Here is a 23481-nt window from a genome sequence, read left to right as displayed (position 1 = left end):
ATTTCCAATCAACAATATGTCATCCACATATAATATTAGAAATGCTAGAGAGCTCCCACTCACTTTCTTATAAATACAAGCTTCTCCAAAAGTCTGTATAAAACTATATGCTTTGATCACACTATCAAAGCGTATGTTCCAACTCCGAGAGGCTTGCACCAGTCCATAAATGGATCGCTGGAGCTTGCACACTTTGTTAGCACCTTCAGGATCGACAAAACCTTCTGGTTGCATCATATACAACTCTACTTTAAGAAATCCGTTAAGGAATGCAGTTTTGACATCCATTTGCCAAATTTCATAAGCATAAAAATGTGGCAATTGCTAACATGATTCGGACAGACTTAAGCATCGCTATGGGTGAGAAGGTCTCATCGTAGTCAACTCCTTGAACTTGTCGAAAACCTTTCGCAACAAGTCAAGCTTTGTAGACAGTAACATTACCGTCAGCGTCAGTCTTCTTCTTGAAGATCCATTTATTCTCTATGGCTTGCCAATCATCGGGCAAGTCAACCAAAGTCCACACTTTCTTCTCATACATGGATCCCATCTCAGATTTCATGGCCTCAAGCCATTTCGCGGAATCTGGGCTCATCATCGCTTCCTCATAGTTTCTAGGTTCGTCATGGTCTAGTAACATGACTTCCAGAACAGGATTACCGTACCACTCTGGTGCGGAACGTACTCTGGTTAACCTACGAGGTTTGGTAGTAACTTGATCTGAAGTTTCATGATCATCATCATTAACTTCCTCACTAATTGGTGTAGGCATCACTGGAACTGATTTCTATGATGAACTACTTTCCAATTCGGGAGAAGGTACAATTACCTCATCAAGTTCTACTTTCCTCCCACTCACTTCTTTCGGGAGAAACTCCTTCTCTAGAAAGGATCCATTTTTAGCAACGAATATCTTGCCGTCGGATCTGTGATAGAAGATGTACCCAACAGTCTCCTTTGGGTATCCTATGAAGACACATTTCTCCGATTGGGGTTCGAGCTTATCAGGTTGAAGCTTTTTCACATAAGCATCGCAGCCCCAAACTTTAAGAAACGACAGCTTAGGTTTCTTGCCAAACCACAGTTCATATGGTGTCGTCTTAACGGATTTAGATGGTGCCCTATTTAACGTGAATGCAGCCATCTCTAAAGCATAACCCCAAAACGATAGTGGTAAATCGGTAAGAGACATCATAGATCGCACCATACCTAATAAAGTACGGTTACGACATTCCGACACACCATTACGCTGTGGTGTTCCAGGTGGCGTGAGTTGTGAAACTATTCCACATTGTTTCAAATGAAGACCAAACTCATAACTCAAATATTCACCTCCACGATCAGATCATAGAAACTTTATTTTCTTGTTACGATGATTTTCCACTTCACTCTAAAATTCTTTGAACTTTTCAAATGTTTCAGACTTATGTTTCATCAAGTAGATATACCCATATCTGCTCAAATCATCTGTGAAGGTAAGAAAATAACGATACCCGCCGCGAGCCTCAACACTCATCAGACCGCATACATCAGTATGTATTATTTCCAATAAGTCAGTTGCTCGCTCCATTGTTCCGGAGAACGGAGTCTTAGTCATCTTGCCCATGAGGCATGGTTCGCAAGCATCAAGTGATTCCAAAAGTCCATCAACATGGAGTTTCTTCATGCGCTTTACACCAATATGACCTAAACGGCAGTGCCACAAATAAGTTGAAATATCATTATTAACTTTGCATCTTTTGGCTTCAATATTATGAATATGTGTATCACTACAATCGAGATTCAATAAAAATAGACCACTCATCAAGGGTGCATGACCATAAAAGATATTACTCATATAAATAGAACAACCATTATTCTCTGATTAAATGAATAACCGTCTCGCATCAAACAAGATCCAGATATAATGTTCATGCTCAATGCTGGCACCAAATAACAATTATTCAGGTCTAAAACTAATCCCGAAGGTAGATCTAGAGGTAGCGTGCCGACGGCGATCACATCGACTATGGAACCATTTCCCACGCGCATCGTCACCTCGTCCTTAGCTAATCTTTATTTAATCCATAGCCCCTGTTTCGAGTTGCAAATATGAGCAACAGAACCAGTATCAAATACCCAGGCGCTACTACGAGCATTAGTAAGGTACACATCAATAACATGTATATCAAATATACCTTTCACTTTGCCATCCTTCTTATCCGCCAAATACTTGGGGCAGTTCCGCTTCCAGTGACCAGTCCCTTTGCAGTAGAAGCACTCGGTTTCAGACTTAGGTCCAGACTTGGGCTTCTTCCCGGGAGTAGCAACTTGCTTGCTATTCTTCTTGAAGTTCCCGTTCTTCCCTTTCCCCTTTTTCTTGAAACTAGTGGTTTTGTTAACCATCAACACTTGATGCTCCTTCTTGATTTCTACCTCCGCAGCCTTTAGCATCGCGAAGAGCTCGGGAATTGTCTTTTCCATTCCTTGCATATTATAGTTCATTACGAAGCCTTTATAGCTTGGTGGCAGTGATTGAAGAACTCTGTCAATGACACTATCATCAGGAAGATTAACTCCCAGCTGAGTCAAGTGGTTATGATACCCAGACATTCTGAGTATGTGTTCACTGACAGAACTATTCTCGTCCATCTTGCAGCTATAGAACTTGTTGGAGACTTCAAATCTCTCAACTCGGGCATTTGCTTGAAATATTAACTTCAACTCCTAGAACATCTCATATGCTCCATGCCGTTCAAAACGTCTTTGAAGTCCCGATTCTAAGCCGTAAAACATGGCACACTGAACTATCGAGTAGTCATCAGCTTTGCTCTGCGAGACGTTCATAACGTCCGGAGTTGCTCCTGCAGCGGGTCTTGCACCTAGCGGTGCTTCCAGGACGTAATTCTTTTGTGCGGCAATGAGGATAATCCTCAAGTTACGGACCCGGTCCGTGTAATTGCTACCATCATCTTTCAACTTAGCTTTTTCTAGGAATGCATTAAAATTCAAGGGAACGGTAGCACGGGCCATTGATCTACAACAACATAGATATGCAAAAACTATCAGGTACTAAGTTCATGATAAATTAAAGTTCAATTAATCATATTACTTAAGAACTCCCACTTAGATAGACATCCCTCTAGTCATCTAAATGATCACGTGATCTTTATCAACTAAACCATGTCCGATCATCACGTGAGATGGAGTAGTTTTCAATGGTGAACATCTCTATGTTGATCATATCTACTATATGATTCACGTTCGACCTTTCGGTCTCGGTATTTCGAGGCCATATCTGCATATGCTAGGCTCGTCAAGTTTAACCCGAGTATTCTGCACGTGCAAAATTTACTTGCACCCGTTGTATGTGAACGTAGAGCTTATCACACCCGATCATCACGTGGTGTCTCGGCACGACGAACTGTAGCAACGTTGCATCCTCAGGGAGAACACTTATACCTTGAAATTTAGTGAGGGGTCATCTTATAATGCTACCGCCGTACTAAGCAAAATAAGATGCATAAAAGATAAACATCACATGCAATCAAAATATGTGACATGATATGGCCATCATCATCTTGTGCCTTTGGTATCCATCTCGAAAGCACCGTCATGATCTCCATCGTCACCGGCTTGACACCTTGATCTCCATCGTAGCATCGTTGTCGTCTCGCCAACTATTGCTTCTGCGACTATCGCTACCGTTTAGTGATAAAGTAAAGCAATTACATTGCGATTGCATTTCATACAATAAAGCGACAACCATACTGCTCCTGCCAATTGCCGATAACTTCTACAAAACATGATCATCTCATACAATAACTTATATCACATCATGTCTTGACCATATCACATCACAACAAGCCCTGCAAAAACAAGTTAGACGTCCTCTATTTTGTTGTTGCAAGTTTTACGTGGCTGCTACGGGCTTCTAGAAAGAACCGTTCTTACCTACGCATCAAAACCACAACGATTTTTCGTCAAGTGTGTTGTTTTAACCTTCAACAAGGACCGGCCGTCGTCAAACTCGATTCAACTAAAGTTGGAGAAACAGACACCCGCCAGCCACCTATGTGCAAAGCACGTCAGTAGAACCAGTCTCATGAACGCGGTCATGTAATGTCGGTCCAGGCCGCTTCATCCAACAATACCGCCGAATCAAAGTAAGACATTGGTGGTAAGCAGTATGACTATTATCGCCCACAACTCTTTATGTTCTACTCGTGCATATCATCTACGCATAGACCTGGCTCTGATACCACTGTTGAGGAATGTAGAATGCAATTTCAAAAAAATTCCTACGATCACGCAAGATCTATCTAGGAGATGCATAGTAACGAGAGGGGGAGAGTGTGTCTACGTACCCTCATAGACCGAAAGCGGAAGCGTTATGTTAACACGGTTGATGTAGTCAAACGTCTTCACGATCCAACCGATCCAAGACCAAACGTACGACACCTCTGTGTTCAGCACACGTTCAGCTCGATGACGTCCCTCGAACTCTTGATCCAGTAGAGGGTCGAGGGAGAGTTCCGTTAGCACGACGGCGTGATGATGGTGTTGGTGATGTGATCTGCGCAGGGCTTCGCCTAAGCACTACGACACTATGACCGGAGGCGTAAACTGTGGAGGGGGCACCGCACACGGCTAAGAGAATAACTGATGTGTCTTTGGGGTGCCCCCTGCCCACGTATATAAACGAGGGGGGAGAGAGGCCGGCGGCCAGGAGGGGCGCGCCATGGGGGGGAGTCCTACTTGGACTCCTAGTCCAAGTAGGATTCGGCCCCCCACTTTTCCTTTCTTCCACCGGAGGGAAAAGGAAGGAGAAGGAGAGGGAAAGGGAAGGGGGGACGCGCCCCCTCCTCCTTGTCCTATTCGGACTCCCAAGGAGGAGGGTGCGCGCCACCCCCCCCCCCCCCCCCCCCCGCGGGCTTCCCTCTCTCTCCCTTAGGCCCATGTTGGCCCAACACTTCCCCGGGGTTCCGGTAAACCCTCGGTACTTCGGAAAAATACCCGAATCACTCAGAACCATTCCGATGTCCGAATATAACCTTCCAATATATGAATCTTTACCTATCGACCATTTAGAGACTCCTCGTCATGTCTGTGATCTCATCCGGGACTCCCAATAAACTTCGGTCACCAAAACACATAACTCATAATACAAATCGTCATCGAATGTTAAGCGTGTGGACCCTACGGGTTCGAGAACTATGTAGACATGACCGAGACACATCTCCGGTCAATAACCAATAGCGGAACCTGGATGCTCATATTGGCTCCTACATATTCTACGAAGATCTTTATCGGTCAAACCGCATAACAACATACGTTATTCCCTTTGTCATCGGTATGTTACTTGCCCGAGATTCGATCGTCGGTATCATCATACCTAGTTCAATCTCGTTACCGGCAAGTCTCTTTACTCGTTCCCTAATGCATCATCCCGCAACTAACTCATTAGTCACATTGCTTGCAAGGCTTATAGTGATGTGCATTACCAAGAGGGCCCAGAGATACCTCTCCGATACACGGAGTGACAAATCCTAATCTTGATCTATGCCAACCCAACCAACACCTTCGGAGACACCTGTAGAGCATCTTTATAATCACCCAGTTATGTTGTGACGTTTGATAGCACAGAAGGTGTTCCTACGGTATTTGGGAGTTGCATAATCTCATAGTCAGAGGAATATGTATAAGTCATGAAGAAAGCAATAGCATAAAACTAAATGATCATAATGCTAAGCTAACGGATGGGTCTTGTCCATCACATCATTCTCTAATGATGTGATCCCATTCATCAAATGACAACACATGTCTATGGTCAGGAAACATAACCATCTTTGATCAACGAGCTAGTCAAGTAGAGGCATACTAGGGACACTCTGTTTTGTCTATGTATTCACACATGTACTAAGTTTCTGTTTAATACAATTCTAGCATGAATAATAAACATTTATCATGATATAAGGAAATATAAATAACAACTTTATTATTGCCTCTAGGGCATATTTCCTTCATTATGTCCTACTCATGCTTGCATTCAATGTTAGTTAATCTCAATGCATGTTTATGACCGTTGTCACTCTCTAGTTGGTCGCTCCTCAATCTTTTGCTAGCCTTCACTTGTACTAAGCGGTAATACTGCTTGTGCATCCACTTCCTTAAACTTAAAGTTGTCCCATATGAGTCCACCATATCTACCTATATGCGGTATTTACCTACCGTTCCGAGTAAATTTGCATGTGCCAAACTCTAAACCTTCAAATGATAATCTATTTTGTATGCCCGAATCGCTCATGTAGCGACTAGGGGTTGTCAGTATCTTCCATGCTAGGTGGGTTATTCTCATGATGAGTGTTTATTCACTTGTCATTCACAAGAGAGTGGCTGGTAATCGGGATTCCAAGTTCCATGCTCAAAATCAAATCAAAATATAATGATGAAACAAAACTCCCCCAGGACTGTTGTTGGTATGGACGGCACCTGTGGATTCGGCTAGCCGTGGAGTGTGATTGTTGGTGGAGGGGGAGTAAAAAAATTACCATTCTGTTTGGGAACCACCTACAATGTATCTAGCATGGAAGATAGTGATATCTCTTGGTTGTTATGTTGACAATGAAAGCATACCGCTCAAAATTATATTCATCTCTGTTTTAAAAGCTTCGAGCTCTGGTACCTCTACAAATCCCTGCTTCCCTCTGCGAAGGGCCTATCTATTTACTTTTATTGTTGAGTCATCCTCTTATTAAAGCACCGGTTGGAGAGCACCACTGTAATTTATATGTGTTGTTATTAATTGATGTTGAGTATGAGTGTGACTGGATCTCTTTTGCCATGAATTACAATTTCCAGTCAGTCCTTGATCTTTAGGGGTGGTCTGCATTTATGTTTTGTGGTCTCAGAAAGGGCTAGCAAGATACCATTATGTCATATTATATCATAATTGTTTCGAATAAGTGTTGTCATCCAAGATATCTTATTATTGCTCGCTAGTTTGTTATGCCATTGATATGAGTAAATATGAGACCTAAATATTATTGTGAATATGGTTAGTTCATAATCTTTCCTGAAAACCTAAACATCAGTTAGACATATTTGCAACAACAAGATCAAACAGAGTTTGTAAAAGTTTTTCTTTGTCACTTTCAGTTTGTCAAATGAATTGCTTGAGGACAAGCAATGTGTTAAGCCTGGGGGAGTTGATACGTCTCCGTCGTATCTACTTTTCCCTTGTTTTGGACTCTAATTTGCATGATTTGAATGGAACTAACCCGGACTAACGTTGTTTTCAGCAGAATTGCGATGGTGTTATTTTTGTGCAGAAATCAAAGTTCTCGGATTGACCTGAAAATTTACGGAGAATTTTTGCGGAATAAGTAAAAAATACTGGCACAAGAAGTTACCAGAGGGGGCCACCCAGAGGCCACAAGCCCTGGGGGTGCGCCCACCCCCCTAGGGCGCGCCTCCCAGGCTTGTGGGCCCCCTGGAGCTCCTCCGACCCTAATTCCAATGCTATATAGTCACATCCATGGAGGAAAAAAATTAGGGAGAAGGATTCATCATGTTTTACAATACGGAGCCGCCGCCGCCTCCTGTTCTTCCTCGGGAGGGCTGATCTGGAGTCTGTTTTGGGCTCCGGAGAGAGGAATCCGTCGCCATCATCATCATCATCAACCTTCCTCCATCGCTAATTCCATGATGCTCACCGCCGGGAGTGAGTAATTGCTTCGTAGGCTCGCTGGTCGGTGATGGTTTGGATGAGATTTATCATGTAACCAAGTTAGTTTTGTTAGGGTTTGATCCCTAGTATCCACTATGTTCTGAAATTGATGTTGCTGTGACTTTGCTATGCTTAATGCTTGTCACTAGGGGCTGAGTGCCATGAATTCAGATCTGAACCTATTATGTTTCCATGAATATATGTGTGTTCTTGATCCGATCTTGCAAGTTGTAGACACCTATTACGAGTTATGATCCGCATACCCCAAGGTGACAATAATTGGGATTCTTTCCGGTGATTACCGTAGTTTGAGGAGTTCATGTATTCACTAAGTGCTAATGCTTTGTTCCGGTTCTCTATTAAAAGGAGGCCTTAATATCCCTTAGTTTCCATTAGGACCCCGCTGCCACGGGAGGGTAGGACAAAAGATGGCATGCAAGTTCTTTTCCATAAGCACGTATGACTATATATGGAATACATGCCTACATTATATTGATGAATTGGAGCTAGTTCTGTGTCACCCTAGGTTATAATTGTTACATGATGAATGCCATCCGACATAATTATCCATCGCTGATCCAATGCCTACGAGCTTTTCACATATTTCTTTGCTAAGTTACTTTCATTGCTACTGCTGTTACAATCACTACAAAATTGCTACTGTTACTTTTGCAATTGTTACCGTTACTATCATACTACTTTGCTACTAAATACTTTGCTGCAGATATTAAGTCTTTCTGGTGTGGTTGAATTGACAAGTCAACTGCTAATACTCATGAATATTCTTTGACTCCCCTTGTGTCGAATCAATAAATTTGGGTTGAATACTCTACCCTCGAAAACTGTTGCGATCCCTATACTTGTGGGTTATCACTCGTCCTTTGATTCAAATGGAAAGGACTATAGGAAAATTAGATGAATTTTTCCTTTGGATTGAGTTTCCTATCCATGCCCTTTATTCAGTTTTTGTTGATTGTTGTGCTACCTAGTTTGAGCAATGTAGGGCCTATTAATTTGGTTCATAGGAAATGTATTGGAAAATTGTAGGAGTAGGACATGTTTCCTATCCATGCAATTAATTCAACTACATGCATATGTAGTATTCTGATAGTTCTCATGTCAAACATCTCCTTTGCACATGTCAATCAGGGAAAAGGTCCTAGTTGGTCGTTTGATGGTGTCATAGCGAAAAGCAAGTGCCCTAAGAATGAAGAAGAGAGAGAGGTAAATTTATCTTTTTACTTAAGTATCATAGTTGGTAATTGGTTTCTTGATTACTAGGATTCTATACTGAATGTTGATATATATACATATACAAATATTTGACACTCTTATATGAATATTAAACACTAACTATTAGATTTGGTAACAACCCAAAAGTAGCTTTAGGACTAGATGTGCTATTTTGGTTTTCGTTACAACTTTTCTTTAAACTGTTGGTTATTTTCCTTTTTAGGTGTATGCTCGTGCTCCTAACCAAGATGCAGTTGGAGGTGGAATATGGTCATGTGGACAATGTGTTTGTGTTCACTGTTAGCAGGTCGATTTGTTCACTTGCATTCTCTATTGCATATGCTATCTATGACCTTTTAGGTCATTGGAATTTCAAGGCAGTAGATCATTTCTTAAGGATGTTGTGCTCATTAAATTCAACACACTAATCTATATTACGTTTGTCTCCATAACACCAATCTAAAGCAAGGGAAGAACACCGGGGGACAACACTAATGATGGCGGCAAAGGATTCCGAATTGAGGGCCCAGGGCTCCATAAGTATACAACCTCCTGGAGACTTTTGTGTTAACTACTCCTACATATTTCGAGGAGCAAGTGCTGGAGCCAGCGGTGATGCAGAAGGTAGTGATGCTTCAATGGGGGCCTAGTTTTTATGTGTTTTATTGAACCTCTGATGTGTGGATGTTAACCAATTATGCTAAGTTTCTTGTTTTATATGAAATTCGGTGTGAATGCATATGTGTGTTGTTTTCCTCAAATGTCAGTAGTAGGGCTAGTTACCAAATAGAAGAAATTGACATCGAGGCTTTGAGAATTCTAGGCGGTTAGGAATAAGAAATCACCTGCACTGAGATACGGTTGGAAATAACAAATTACCTACGACATTCCGAGCATTCGAGGTAGTTTCCGAATAAATTGCACTATTTCGCTTATTAGCGGCATATGCTTTGAGGCGGATTCCAAAACTGTCGCTGATCCATGTACGTGTACCGCCTGCAAAGCCCGATTCTGTATTATTGCCCATGAATGTGTCCAATGTCGATTGTCGGCCAACAAAGCCATTGTCATGCTGCCATGAATCTAATATGCAGACACTAGGAAGCAACTGTGAAATAAGCCCCGATGTCGCCGTGAATTAGCCGTCCACTACAGCAGCAAGGGGAGGGAGTGCAGGGGAACCAACCTCAACAGGCTACCGCCGCACGCCGACTAGAAGCCTAACCAAGGGCCACAACCCGCTTCAATCCACATTGCGAGGGCCTTCCACGCCATGACATTGCCGCCCGGTCGGAGGCAAGCCCCACACCTCTCACTACCGGGGACTTGCTTGACAGCGCAGTAGATGAGGCGAGGGAATGAGACATAGAGGAGGGGCACCACTCGTGGCCTACTCGAGCCATGCTGGGGCAGTTTTATTCTGATTGTGCTAGAGTTTGGATGTCTTTATGGAACCAAAATCAAAATAAATATGATTAGAATTTCATACCCTGTTAAATACAATTTCATGGGCAGAAAAAAATTCTAAGCTATGATCGTTATTCTTTCAGCGGGAGATGACGCACCCATGGACTACGAGGTGCATGTGGTGATCTTGTTAGTGTCAGAATTTGTTGGCTTAATCTTTCAGAGTTGCTCAGCAGGTGGCATGTGTGTTCATATGGCTGAGTATCCATGTGTATATGAGCATTTGCTTATGCATCATGTTTCTAAAAATCCAAATTATTTGGAGGGACGTGCCCGCGCTGAAACACACATGAACTATGTGACTAGGTGTTAACAGAGAAAGAGAGGAGAACCGGGAATAGAGAGTATCTGAAATTATGATTATGACATTCTTTTTACTATGAGACCATAGCCATGTTTGGATTCCTCTAAAATGTAGGATAATTTTTCTATCCTACTAAGAAAAGGAAAGGATACCATGGGATAGAAAAACTATCTTACATTTTTGTAGGAATAAAAACGAAGCATTCATGCTTCTATTTTATTCATTATCTAAAAAGAAGGCCTCCTTTATTATCACGAGTGCAAACCTCAACTTTTTCCTGAAAAAATCCTGTGTTTCAAAGAGGGCTAGTCTGAGGCTGAAATCGACATCAGCAACATATTTCTGGTACAACGCACAGTTAAACCTTTAAGTTACACGTTAGGAGTCCTAGTAGGTTTAGATTGTCTTTTGCAGATGGTGCAATGTTTGGTGAGTCCACAATTCCACATGGCTAACGCCGTGTAGCTAGCCCTAGCAAGGGGCGTGCATGCTTGCATGCATGAAAATAAATAAATTGGGACAGGCTGGTCCAGGCGCATGCAGGAAGCTGCATCAGATGCATGTACAATTATTGGGACGGGGCCTTGTCTCTTGCATGCCATGCTACACACGTCACCCACATGCACAAACAACTCAACCCAGCTTGGCTCCACCACAGATCTAGTGGAGTAACCAGTTCCTTTGCCTTGAAGGAAAAAAAGAACAACGAATGATCAGATGGACTCATCATCTTCTTCTTCTTGGCAGAGCAGAATGGCATGCCGGGCCCATGCATCCCATGGGCAGGTAGAATGTCGGACCATGTCCATCGCCACTTAATTCTCCATTGCGCACATCACTGTTCTCTTCTCTGACGATGCTAGAGAGTGTTCTTCTCTTCAGTCTTCACTCGTCGGTTGTCTTACAAAAAATCATTGTTATGCGGCACTGTCCCTGGCTGAATATGAGCTACAGTAGATCACATGGAGCACCCACTTTCTGGACTGGAGTACTTTAATTTGATCTTTTCTATCTGGTTGAAAGGGGGAAAGGAAAGGCTGGGCTCTGCTTTAATTTGTTCTTGCTTGGGGCACATGCACCTCCTTCAGCTGGTTATATTAGCTCTCAGCTGCGCAACTTTTCTTCCCATATATATGCGACCTGGAGCTTGAGTGGAGGCCGCTAGCTCGACCGCCCGTATCTTTAGGGCACCATTGCTCACTCATCACCTCCTTCAGGAGAAAGGCCTTGGTCTCTCTTTATGCTCCGCCTTTGTTTTGACAGAAAGGAACAAAGTTGATACATGATCTGATGTACGCAGTACCAGCCGACTGTTGCTGCCACTGCACACATACCTTTCTCCTTTGTGTGTGTACAAGTACATACGAGCAAAGGGTGCAACGCAGCCAGGCAGTCTTTCGGTACTCGATCATGCATCATGCATGCATGCGAGCTTTACCCATGCAAGTGATGCAACAGGCACATTGCTCGTTTTAAAAGTCCACCTCGTGCTCACCTTTGTTTTTCTCTCTGGAATCTGGATGCCATGCATTACCTTGTGATGGCTAGACAAGAAGAAAGGTCGTCCATGTCTTTCTCTCTTTTTTTAAGATAATAAAAATCTCCAGGACAAACAAATGATACACTATTTGTGTACATGCAACAATAATTTGAAGGGAGAAAGTCTGTTATCCGGTAGTACAAAACTTGAAGGTCGTCAGAGGATTGATTAACCAACACCAAGGTCCCATTTGGTTGACTCATTGCACTCACGACCATTTGGGCAGATGAGCAGTGGACGACTACTGTTTGAGTACAGTGACAGCAGAGTTGACCTAAAATTGTGGATTGGGTAGGTATTGACAAGTCCGAGGTGTTTGCTAGCTGTTGGGACCCGCGCTCGCTTAGGAAACTTTTGGTTCCTTTGCTCAGTCCAACTCGTGTACAAGGAGGAGATAGTAGGAACTTATTCCATGCCTTTGTCCTGTTCATGCAGCAGAGAATCCTCTCCTCACCTCTCCTCCTTTATCGATCTCCATGCAGCAGCAACTGGATCCATCTTCTACGTAACACTTCCTTGCTTCAGGTCAGATCGTACGTACTCCTTTTTCCTTCAGAGCTGGTTTCAGAACCACTATGGCATCTGCCTTTATATGTTCATTCAGGCCCTTACTAATTAGGGAGCTGAGTTCAGTTGTTGCTAAGTAAAGAAGCTTCATGCATGCATGCCAGGCGAACAGCAAATCCATTGCTGTGAAGAAGCAAGCCAAGGAACCAATCATGGCCACATGCGTGTTGTGCATGATGGCCATGGCGCCATTTTGTGGAGTGACATCACGAATCATGTGTATATGCATGCATATGATGCGGAGGGAGCAGCACGCAGATAGCAGATATGCCTCCCGCTGGTAAGTGCCAAGCAGCCTTGGTACAAAAGCTTGGAGCTAAAGGAAAGAGCAAATGTACGCACTACTCATGGTGTCTCCCGCCTTATCATGTCAGCTTTCGCTCGCGCTGTATCATTGTATCATCTGGCCGACCTAGCTAAGAACGATAGCTCCATCACTGCCTAGTTCCTAGCAAAGCATGAACGTGAGAAAATATTGGGCTCCGAACTACCCCTCCGTCCCAAAATATAAGAACGTTTTTCAAGCTATGTTAGCTTGAAAAATGTTTTTATATTATGGGACGGAGGGAGTATATGTATGTATATGCATCTAAGTACGACAACCTAATTTCCATCCAGTCTTAGGATTTTGACCATCTTAGCCGTCGAGATATAGGGGCTAGCTACTTGCAGGTTCAGTCCAAGTGCCGATAATAAGATATACTCCCTCTATAAAGAAATATAAGAGCGTTTAGATCACTACGGAGGGAGTACTACGAAGGCATTGATGATGTGAGCAACGGGAAGACATGAAGTTTTTTTCTTTTCTTTTAATTGAGGCATGAGAAAACATGACGTGTGAGGAGACGAGTCAGAGAAAAATAATAATAGGCCGCTTCATTGTGCTCCGTGGTCATTCATGGACTGTAGGGCCAGATCTGCTTAGCCTGCGCACGGACTCGGAAATCAGCCTGCTATTTTTCTAGGTGCGCCTAGGCATTTCCTACTCGGAGCCTTCAATGCTCATTAAAATGCATTTTCTTAACTGCCGCTGAAGGCGCTCTTACCTGGCCGACCCACTTATGAGTGCAACATGCAGCCGATTTTTTTTTCTTTTGGTGTTTCCTAGACCGATCTTGTTTGGTTTTTTCTTTCTTTTTCTTTTTCTTTTTCCTTTCATTTTCTTTACATTTACCTTCATTTTTTCTATTTCCAAATACATGAAATTTTTCCAAATTTGTGAACCTTTTCTTCAAATTCGACGAACATTTTTCCAAAATCCATGATTTTTTTTTCAAAATTCCTGATCGTTGAAGAACATTTTTCACGAACTTTTTATCAAAATCGATGAAGTTTTTTTAACTTGATGAAATTTTAAAAAAATTGTGAAACATTTTTTCATATTTCTGAACATTTTTTTAAAGTTGATGAACTTTTTCTTCAAAATTATGAACCTTTTCAAAATCAGTGAAGAATTTTCAAGTTCATGAACTTTTTTTAAGACTCGGAACATTTTTTGAAGTCCTTGAACATTTTTGAATTCACAGTTTTTTCAAAAAAATTAAAAGTCAACCATGGCGTTAGATGGGCCGGCCCATTCTTGTAGGCTAGTGAACGCTAGGTCTTTGTAGCTGGCGCATAAGGCACCAACTAGGAGCTCGTGCAGAGAGCAACTAGTTAACGAGCGCTCAGCTCACAACGATCAGCGCCACTTGGCGCGCTCTCGGCCGCCCGCCATGTGTCGCGCTCTGGGCTCTCCCTCCGGATATTTTTATTTTTCCGCACGCATTTTCGGCTTTTTAAACGGTTTTTTTTGTTTTTTTCGACGTTTTGGTCTTCCATCGGTCTTCCTTAACATTTGAAACAAAAAAAATCGAAAACAAAAATTTTGCGCGAAAAAATGCATTTTCTTTTTTTATTTCGCGAGAGTCACGGTTTTGATTTTGCGAGAGTCACGGCCGTGACTCTCGGAAACGAAAAAAAATGCATTTTCTGTTTTTTTTTTCTTCCGCGAGAGGCACGGTTTTGCTTTCGAGAGAGGCACGGTTGTGCTTTCGCGAGAGGCACGGCCGTGCCTCTCGGAAACGGAAAAAGAAAAACACATTTTCTATTTTTTTTCTTTCCGAGAGAGATACGGTTTTGCTTCCGTGAGAGGGACGGTTGTGCTTTCTCTTCTTTTTTTCCTTTCGCGAGAGGCACGGTATTTCTTCCGCGAGAGGCACGGCTGTGATTTCGCGAGAGGCACGGGCGTACCTCTTTCAGAAAGGAAAAAACCTCGTGCACCCGGTTCAGTTTTTTTATCTGGTTTTTTCATGAAAAAAAGTTCGTCAAAACCTATCAACACGGGATCTAGTTTTGAAGATCTCGATGCGAGGAATCCAACGGTGAAAAAGGTTCGAGATTTGGACGCATGGTTTGAGAGATAAAACGTTTTAAATAAACAAATCTACGAAAAAAGGGAAAACTCACGGGTTGCGACAAGTGGCGCACATGCAGCGCACCACTTGTTGAAACCTGGAAAAATGGGAATAATCTTTGCAACGAGTACTCCTTAATAGTGATTTCGACTCGGCGCGCGCCAATGTCTCCGGGAGCTCTTACTGGGCGCTTGGAGCGCCACCTAGCGCTATTGGCGCTCACACACGATGCGTAGCGGGCTGGCCCAGTAACATGCACCCATCAAAATAAAAATAAAACAATTTTGATAGTTGGATGGCAGAAGTGGGAACCAAACTTGGAACGCCAATCTTGAGGGCGTGGTACGACAACCACTAAACTAAACCTAACTTGGTTGTCTGCTCATAGGAAAACTGTGATATTTGACTAGTATAAATTATTTCGAGAAGAAAAACGTAAATTACAAAAATAATTCACAAAAACTTTAAAGAAATACAAATTTGAATAAGTTCGTACAAATTGAGAAAGGTTGGCGAATTTGAGAAGAAAATCATGAATTTGAAAAAGTTCATACCAAATTGTAAAAAGTCCAGGAATTTGAAAAAAGATCATGCATTTAGGAAAAGTTCAATGATTTTTAAAAAAGTTCATAAATTTTGAAAAGAGTACATGAAATTTTAAAAAATAACGTTGATTTCGAATTTTTTTTTGAAAATAGTTCATCAATTTTATAAAACAAGTTCATCAGTTTTGAAAAAACAATTCATTGAATTTAAAATTTTCATTGATTTTGAAAAAAATCTTCGAATTTCAGAAAAGTTCATCAGATTTGAAAGAATGCTCATATATTGTTCAGAAAAGTTAACCAAAAATGGAATAAGGTTCATTCATTCTGGGAAAAAAACATCCAGTTGAAAAAAGTTAAATGGAAAAAGTTCATCAATTTTTTTAAACAATCTTGATTTTAAAAAAGATTTCATGAATTTAAGAGAATAAAAAAGAAACACGAAACAAAAAAAGAAAAAAAAACATAGGGGCCATTTCCCATACGTAGAAATGAAGAAAAAGAAGTTGGCATACATAACCGTGAATATGGTGTAGTTGTCAGTGCAATTAACTGGCAGCGAGGAGATCGTGGGTTTGAACCCTGTCGCCCACATTGATGAACCTTTTTTTTTCATAAAATAAAAAGTAAATTGGGCCAGCCCAGAACTGAGGCGCGGTGTGCGCCTGTTTGCAGAATATACTGCAACCGGCGCTTGAAGCATCAAATAGGGTACACCTATGTCTCCCTGCAAGCGAAACAGTAGGACGTCTCGCTGAAGGCAGCTGCCCAATTGGGCCAGCCGAGCGAGGACAAAAGCCTTTAGCGCATGGCATGCAATCCATGAAGTAGTAGCTTTCCATTTTTCATTTGCATGGCGTGTTGGGACATGACTTATAATATCCATTTATGATTAGTTTCCAAATAAGTATACCCATTAATTTTAGTACCCATATAACAATGTGCATCTAAATGTAATCTGACGGTGGAAAGGCAAGGAGCCTGGGCACCTAGGTGTCCCAAATGGTTGTCCTTTTTTGTTTGCTTGTATATCGAAATATTATGAATATATCTATTATAAAAATCACTTCATCTCAAAAATTGAAAAAATGTTTATCATGCACTTATAAAATGCTAATATGTATAGACAAGATGTTTCCAATGTATACAAGAATTGTACAATGCATATGCAAAAAAGAAAAAGAAAAATAACTTTTCAAATTCTTCAAAAATATTAATCATGCATTTAGAAAAAATCAACATGTATGGAAAAAATGTTTCTGATGTATGTGAAAATGTACACAAAAATGTACAATGTGTATGGAAAAAAGTAGACATCAAAACATATAGGTTTTAAAAGTGTTAATCATGTATTTGGACAATGCTAAACATGTACTCCATCCATTCCCTTTTGTAGTGCGCATAGATTTTTTGCTCACATTCCGAAATGTAGTGCGTGCATGCTGGTTTGGACAAATTACCCCCTGCATGGAAACCAGGGACACACAGCAGTGCTTGCACATGGGTGTGGGCAGAACGTGCATGCAGGGTCATTTTGGTACAAAGTACAGCTCCAGCTCATTGCATTGGTATAAGAGCTAGCAACTATGCGCACTATAAATTGAAACAGAGGGAGTATATAAAAAATATTCCTGATGTATACAGAAAATGTAGAATATGTTTGAAAAAATAGTTTTAAAAATTGTATGTTTTTAAAATATTGATCTTGTTTTCCAAAACGTTAAACATGCATATAAAAAATGATCCTGGTGTATACAAAAAATGTTCAATGTGTATAGAAAAAGTAGTACTCAAAATATGTAAGTTGTCAGAAATGTTAATCACATATTTGGAAAATGTTAAACATGTATATAAAAAATGTTCCTAGTGTATAAGAAGAATGTACAAATGTGTATAGCAGAAGTAGACATCAAAACATGTGTTGAAAAAAATAGTAACCATGTATTTAAAAAATGTCAGTACAGTTTAGAAAAATGTTACTACAATAAAAAAATTGCCCAAAATGTATTTAAAAAAATGTTGACCATGTATTAAAAAAATGTTCATAACATGTTTCTAAGAAAATGTATTTCATGTGTACACCAAAAATGTACACTAAACACTGGAAAATTATATGTGTTACAGAAAAAGGAAAAAACGATGATAAGCTACAAAGAAACATAAAAAGCGAAGAAAAATGAGGAAAAAACCAAAGGAAACCAAAGTATAATGAAGGAAAAAAAGAAAAACCGAGTGACGAAATAAAATAAAGCCAAATAAAAAAGAAAACAAGAAATCCGAAAAAACATTGCAGAAAAGAGGAAAGAAAAAATGGAGAAAACCAAGGAAAGAAACAAAAAAAGCTGAAGAAAAAGGAAAAGACATAAAAAACCAAGAAAGGACAAAAGAACCCGAAAGAAAGGAAGAAAAAAATAGAGGAAGAAAAACCTAGTGATAACCAATAACAATATAAAAACAATAAATCTGAAGACAAACAAATAAAAACAGAAAACCATTGAAGATATAGATAAAACCGAAAGAAAAATGAAGTGAACTAGGGAAGCGAACGCATTGAACACTGCGACCACACCGTGCGAGCGAACGAATGGGCCAGCCCAGTACTGTAGCATGGAGGGAAAATCTGCAGCGAGACAATAGATACTATAGTTGTAGGCCAGTTATAGTTCTCGCGCATTTTCTATTTGTCCACCAACAGAAATTTGTTAGGCCATGGGCCTGCATGTTTCCACTTTCTTCCTTCAGCGAGAGCAACTAGTTGACGAGCGCTCCTTCGGGAGCCTCGCAACGATCGCTTGCGGATGGGCTGAGAGCGGCCCACTTGGCACGGTCTCAGCAGCTGCCACATGTCGCGCTCTGGGCGCTCTCTCCGGATTTCTTTTTCGCACGCATTTTTCGCTTTTAAACAGTTTTTCCCCGGATTTTTTCGACCTTTTGGTTTTCCACCGATCTTGCTTAGCTTTTGGACCAAAAAAAATTGAGCGAAAAAATACATTTTTTTTGCTTCCACGAGAGCCACGGTTTTGCTTTGGCGAGAGGCCCAACCATGCCTCTTCGAAACAAAATAAATGACGTTTTCTGTTTTTTTTCTTACGCGAGAGGCACGGTTTTGCTTTTGCAATCGTGCCTATCGGGCAGGAAAAAAACGCGTTTTCTGTTTTTTCCTTCCGCGAGCGGCACAGGTGTCCTTTCGCGAGAGGCATGGCGATGCCTCTCGAAAAAAATAGAAATGCGTTTTTTTCCTTCCGCGTGAGGCACGGTTTTGCTTTGGTGAGAGGCACGGTTGTGCTTTCGTGAGCCGTCCCTTTCGAAAACGGAAAAAACGTGTTTTCTGTTTTTTTTCTGTAAGAGGCACGGTTTTGCTCGGTTTTGCTTTCGTGAGAGGCCGGTTGTGCTTAGGACAACGGCATACTTGTCTTAGCGGAACACAGAGAAACCGGCTTCGCGAGAGGCACAGCGTGCCTCTTTCAAAAAGGAAAAAAACGTGCTCCCGGTTCGGGTTTTTCGTGAATTTTTTTCCGTCAAAACCTGTTAACATGGGATCTAGTTTTGAAGATCTCGATACGAGGAATCCAACGGTGAAAACGGTTCAAGATTAGGACACACGGTTTAAGAGATAAAACGTTCTGAATATACGGATCTACGGAAAAAGGGAAAACTCACAGGTTGCGACAAGTGCGCACATACAACACACCACTTGTCGTAATCTGAGGAGGTATGAGTGATCTTTGCATCAACAGATACGAAATATCTATTTTTTAATTAAAATCACTAGTTAAGGACACCTTTTGTGGAGGTTACCTCCAAAAGTTGTGCATTATTGGCAGAAATTTTCTCATCGGAGGGGGTGGAAAGTTTGGATGTGCATATTTTTTAGATCTAGTTTTTAAAACAATATATCTCTTGAACCATGCATTCAAATTACAAACCGTTTTCGCTATTGGATCCCTCTAGATGAGATTATTAAAACTAAATTCCATATTGATAAGTTTTGATGAACTTTTATGGCCCAACTTATGTTCTGCAAGTCAGCTAACATGTTCTCCCTCATGGGTGAAGCATAAATGTGCTCCCGCGAGGAAGCAAACGTGTGCCTCCTTGGGTTGAAGCACAATTGCGCCCCCGCGAGGAAGCAATGAGGGGGGTTGGAATAAACATGGAAATGAAGAAAATAGGAAACCCCGCAAAAAAATTGGAAAACCAAAAAAATCGAGAAAACAAAAAAGGGGAAGTCAAAAAAATCTGCGACAAAGCTATTGCCCGAGCGTGCTTTGCACACACAACATGTGTTTGATGGGAATAGGTCCTCTATGTGCACTAGAGTGCCCTGTGGGAAGCTCACCCCTTAATTAGTTGCTCCCCTGGAGCTATGTTAAGGTTGACGTGTCATTTTATGGACTAGAGAGGTGGTGGCCCAAGAATTAGGCATTTTACTACCATGTAAACAACATGTCAAGTGAGATATTCTTTTTTGTGGGGTTAAAAGGGAGTTTTTTTACTCAAGAGCTTAAAATTTCACCCCTACACATAATAGGAGTGAAGCCAAACAGTAGTACGATCCTCCATCTTACCGAAATTAGCAAGAAAATGGCTAACGTAAGTATGCTCTCTACGAATGTCGGTAATCACCGACTCCATTTCTCCCATGAGTCTCTTCACCTCCTACACCAGCATTGCATATTGGTATCTACCCTAGATTTCCATATCACCACATTCATCTCTTGTAGACAACCGGACTCAACAATGATGGCAATGGTGACCACTGAATTGCGAGGGCAAGCCCCTCCATGTACCCAACAAATACATCTTGCAAAGCCTCTATGCAAGACCATAGTAAATGACACACGAAGAATATAATGATGTCGACATGGTCTCGAAGTATCATCGTTGCGCATGCACTTCCTTCGCACGAGAAGGACCCGCTGAGATTGAGCTTGACTAGTTAACCGGAGGTGGTTGCCATTTCATAGGCCAGGGCCGAGGGGTCTACACATACAATACAAAGACATGTTCACTACAATTGTTGATCACCATCTTACCCTTCCAAACATTATCGGTGATGCCGGATGCCAATTGGCAGCGCCGACTTGTCGTGCACGATCCCATTCCGCACATGCCGATTGATGTAGCTTTGTAGGAATTTCCTTCAAGCCTCAATTGGCGGCGCCGGCTTGTCGCGCATGATCCCATTCCGCACATGCCAGCTCCGCCATAGCACCATCAACAAGCGAAGGTGTTGTCCTTGTCATGCCGATCAATGAGCAAGTCAAATCAAATATTCGATTGCAGGTGCTTTGCACATAAGTTGTGAGAGATCATTACAACACAATGTTGGCAATGAGCTTAGAATCACATACTACATATGCATGAACTGCATGATACATATTTTCTTACTGATAATAGTTGAACTAATTGAAACAAGAAAACCATCGCTGCATAGTGCTTCGATACGTCTAGATAACACATTATATGTATCGATAGGAAAAAATCACGAATATTCAAAGATAATGTTACGGTATTTGGTTGAAATTCACTGAAGAGATAGATGGACTTTCGCCTTACGTAGTGGTATATCAGAAGTCTTTTACCTTGAAGAAAAAAAATCACAAGTAATCTCATAAATGGAAACATTTATATTCAAGAGAGAGAAACATATGGAGTAATAGGTTTTCCTCTAAATCTCATATTCAAGAACCAGTACAATTATAGCATTGATAAACTTTACTTATTAACATAGAAATATAATAATACATTTATTATTGCCTCTGGAGCATATTTCCAACAATTACTACTATGAAGACCTCGAGGCAGTGAATCTCTCCTTCTCCGGCGATGATGGAAGATAGCGACGACGATAGGCTTTAGAGCTCGAAAGTGACAGGAGTGAGAAGAAGTGTTTTGACTCCGGATGCGCGGAGAGGGGGTAAAACCGGCGCTCCAATTTCTTCAGCTCGTACTGCCGCTGATCCTACATATTTCGTGTCAACCCTACATCTATATTCTTTATCCACTCGCGACGGGCATGGAAAATTCCTTTTTGTGGCAACCACCAAAAATTTGGATAAGGATGGTTTCAAAGTTTCATTCCCGAATTCTTTGACTGATAAGGACACAATGATGATATTGAATAGTGTCAATAGAATGCATTTAAAGAATTTGGAAGAGATTGGATAACTTAAGCATAGAGGGGTAGAGTCCGCAGACATTCACTTAGCAAAAGAAGCAATTGAAGGCATTGTTTTTAGAAAAGGAGGATTACCCCCGGCCTCTACATCTAGGCGATGCATACATCCATTTTATTAGTTGTTCATAAAGACCTTACAAAGTAGTACATCAGGTAGTCTGAAGCCACCATTTTAGCAACAACTGTTGCTACTCCTATCCACTTGGTGAAGGTGTGCTGATAGTCCGAGTCTAATACCAAACAAACATCGCATGAAAGCCTAACATCTAAAGCCGGAGGCCCCAACCAGGCCACATACTGGGTTTGGGATACAAACCGGTCCGACGCACTCTCATGTGTCATCGCCGCCTGATGCGGCTTGAACTACGTCGATATTTCCCCAAAGAGGAAGGGATGATATAGCACAGCTACGGTAGGTATTTCCCTCAGTGATGAGACCAAGGTTATCGAACCAGTAGGAGAACCAAGCAACACTATGTAAACGGTACCTACACACAAAGAAAAAATACTTGCAACCCGATGTGTTAAAGGGGTTGTCAATCCCTTTCGGGTAACGGTGCCAGAAATTGTCAAGTTGACGGGATAAAATTGTAGTAGATTGATAGATGCAAATAAAAGCAAATAAAACTCAGAGAGGTATTTTTGGGTTTTTGATAATATAGATCTGAAAATAAAGTGGCAAATAAACAGAAAGGCAAATAGCAAAATAGATCTGCAAATATATGATGAGAAAATAGACCCGGGGGCCGTAGATTTCGCTAGTGGCTTCTCTCAAGAAAAATAGCATACGGTGGGTATTACTGTTGGGCAATTGATAGAACTTCAAATAATTATAATGATATCCAGGCAATGATCATTATATAGGCATCACATCCAAGATTAGTAGACCGACTCCTGCCTGCATCTACTACTATTACTCCACACATGACCATTATCCAGCATGCATCTAGTGTATTAAGTTCATGGAAAAACGGAGTAATGCAATAAGAACGATGACATGATGTAGACAAGATCTATGCAAGTAGGAATAGACCCCATCTTGTTATCCTTAATAGCAATGATACATACGTGTCATGTCCCCTTCTGTCACTGGAATTGAGCACCGTAAGATCAAACCCATCACAAAGCACCTCTTCCCATGGCAAGAAAAATCGATCTAGTCGGCCTAACTAAACCAAAGATTCGAAGAAGAAATACGAGGCTATAAGTAATCATACATATAAGAGATCAAAAATACTCAAATAACTTTCATGGATAAAAACATAGATCTGATCATAAACTCAAAGTTCATCGGATGCCAACAAACACGCCGCAAAAAGAGTTACATCAAATAGATCTCCAAGAGACCCTTGTATTGAGAATCAAAAGAGAGAGAGGAAGCCATATAGCTACTAACTACGGACCCGTAGGTCTACAATGAACTACTCACGCATCATCGGAGAGGCACCAATGAGGATGATGAACCCCTCTGTGATGGTGTCTAGATTGGATTTGTGGTTTCTGGAACTTGCGGCGGCTGGAATTGTGTTTCGTCGACTCC

This window comes from Aegilops tauschii, chromosome 5, assembly GCF_002575655.3.
Source record: "Aegilops tauschii subsp. strangulata cultivar AL8/78 chromosome 5, Aet v6.0, whole genome shotgun sequence".
Classification (NCBI taxonomy): domain Eukaryota; kingdom Viridiplantae; phylum Streptophyta; class Magnoliopsida; order Poales; family Poaceae; genus Aegilops; species Aegilops tauschii.
The sequence above is the reverse complement of the archived record's forward strand: the minus strand, read 5'-3'. Positions refer to the sequence as shown.